The 1,902-nt window shown below is 39.9% G+C and overlaps 1 pseudogene; it reads right to left on the reverse strand.

Annotated features, from left to right (window-relative positions):
* Positions 1–310: 310 nt before the first annotated feature.
* Positions 311–991, reverse strand: LOC102738031 (glyceraldehyde-3-phosphate dehydrogenase pseudogene; annotated as a pseudogene).
* Between the last annotated feature and the right edge of the window lie 911 nt (positions 992–1,902).

Raw genomic sequence — 1,902 nt, forward strand, 5'->3', positions numbered from 1 at the left:
GTTGCTGTGGCCTTGATTTAGTAACATGGAATTTTTAAATCACTCATCTGCTCATCAAAGATATATTATAATCTTGATGGGGTATTCCCTGGGTTCTAGTTTATTTCCTCATTTTAATAAGTCAGGATACATTTTTCATGAAATGTTATTTAAAATGGCATTATGATCAACAAATATTTATTAAATATTTACTGGAAGCACATCAAGCGCAAGACTCATCACTCACTCAAGCTTCACCAAACTATTTTCTAGACTGAATTAGTACCAGATTCTTGGGCAAATGGTATTGCACAGAGTTGGACAAATGGCTTCATGATGATTCCAGGACCCAATCTATTCCCATATCCTCAAGTAATCCCCAGAGACTTTGTTTGTTTTTGTTTGTTTGTCTGTGATGGGTACAGTGTACTTTACTGAAGGTACAGCTTCTCAGAGGGACCATCAGGGGCCATCCAGTGATGGCATGGACTGTGGCCATGAGTCCTTCCACCATGTCAAAGTTGTCATGGATGACCTTGGCCAAAAAGGCCAAGCACTTGGTAGTGCAGAAGAAATTTCTGACAATCTCGAGGGAGTTGTCATACTTCTCAGGGTTCATGCCCATTCCAAACATGGGGGTATCAGTGGAAGAGGCAGAGATGACCCTTTTTCTTCCACCTTTCAAGTGAGCCCTAGCCTTCTCCAAGTTGGTAAAGACATCAGTGGACTCAACAGCATATTCACCACCAGGATCATCCCATTTGATTTTGGCAGGATCTTTCTCCTGGAAGATGGAGATGAGCTTTCTATTAATGACAAGCTTCCATGTTTCAGCCTTGACTGACCCACTGAACTTGCCATGAGTGGAATCAGACTGGAACATGTAGACCATGAAGTTGCCGTCAATTAAGGGGTCACTAATAGAGACAATATCCACTCTGCCAGACTCAAAAGCAGCCCTAATGACCACGAGTCCAATGTAGTCAAATCAGTTTGTTCCAATCTTCCCCATCATGTCTTAGGAATGTGGCCTGCATCGCACAAGAAGGTGTGGATGCCTGCATAATGGGGAGGAAAGAAGAGCCCCAGTCACTTGAACTACTTTTATCCTTCCCAAACAAATGTGGGTGATACTATATACTATGATATCTCCTAGTTCTCTTTTATTTATTTCATCCATTTATTCATTCATTCAATAATTATGGAGGGCTACTGTGTGTTTGACACTGTGTAAGACACAGAACATGTTACTTGTTATCAAGTGTTTACATAAATAATTTTTCACTGATAAATAATTTTGGCAAGATGATAAGTACACTGTATTAGGTAGCTTTAAAGCAGCAGCAACCTCAAGCAACATTTATTTCTCATTCATACTGCATGTAGCTAGCTGGGGGTTGGCTACTGTGACTCTACTCTGTGCATTCCCATTTCAGAACTCAGGCTTAAGAAACAGTCCCTACTTAGGTCCTGACATTCTCATGGCAGAGGGAATAAAACAAGAAGCTAATTGGGCAGTGGCTTTTAATATTTCTGCTTAAAGTGATAAACAGTTGATTCTCATTATACCACAAATACTGAATTAACAAACACTGACCTGCAAGTCTCTGGTCATAGCATTTTTGTCAACCAAAATCCATCCCATTTGAGTTATATAAGTGTGTTTGCTGAAATCTTTGTAAAATAAGCCAATGTCACCATCTTTGAAAACCTGATCTTCCATATAACCTTCTCCTGTATAACACTTAGCAAGTATTTAAAAAAATTTCATGCACATCTTCCTGATCTGCAGAACCTGCTTCACTTGCAAGTTCATTTTACATGCTGTTTCACCTTTTGAAACATAGGATTCAGACAGCACCAGCTGATCAGGGCTCACTATTTTCCTGACCCTAGTTAATGTGCCTCTCAACAAGGAATCCT

Source organism: Leptonychotes weddellii, chromosome 5 (genome assembly GCF_054177405.1).
Source record: "Leptonychotes weddellii isolate Sample4059 chromosome 5, ASM5417740v2, whole genome shotgun sequence".
Classification (NCBI taxonomy): domain Eukaryota; kingdom Metazoa; phylum Chordata; class Mammalia; order Carnivora; family Phocidae; genus Leptonychotes; species Leptonychotes weddellii.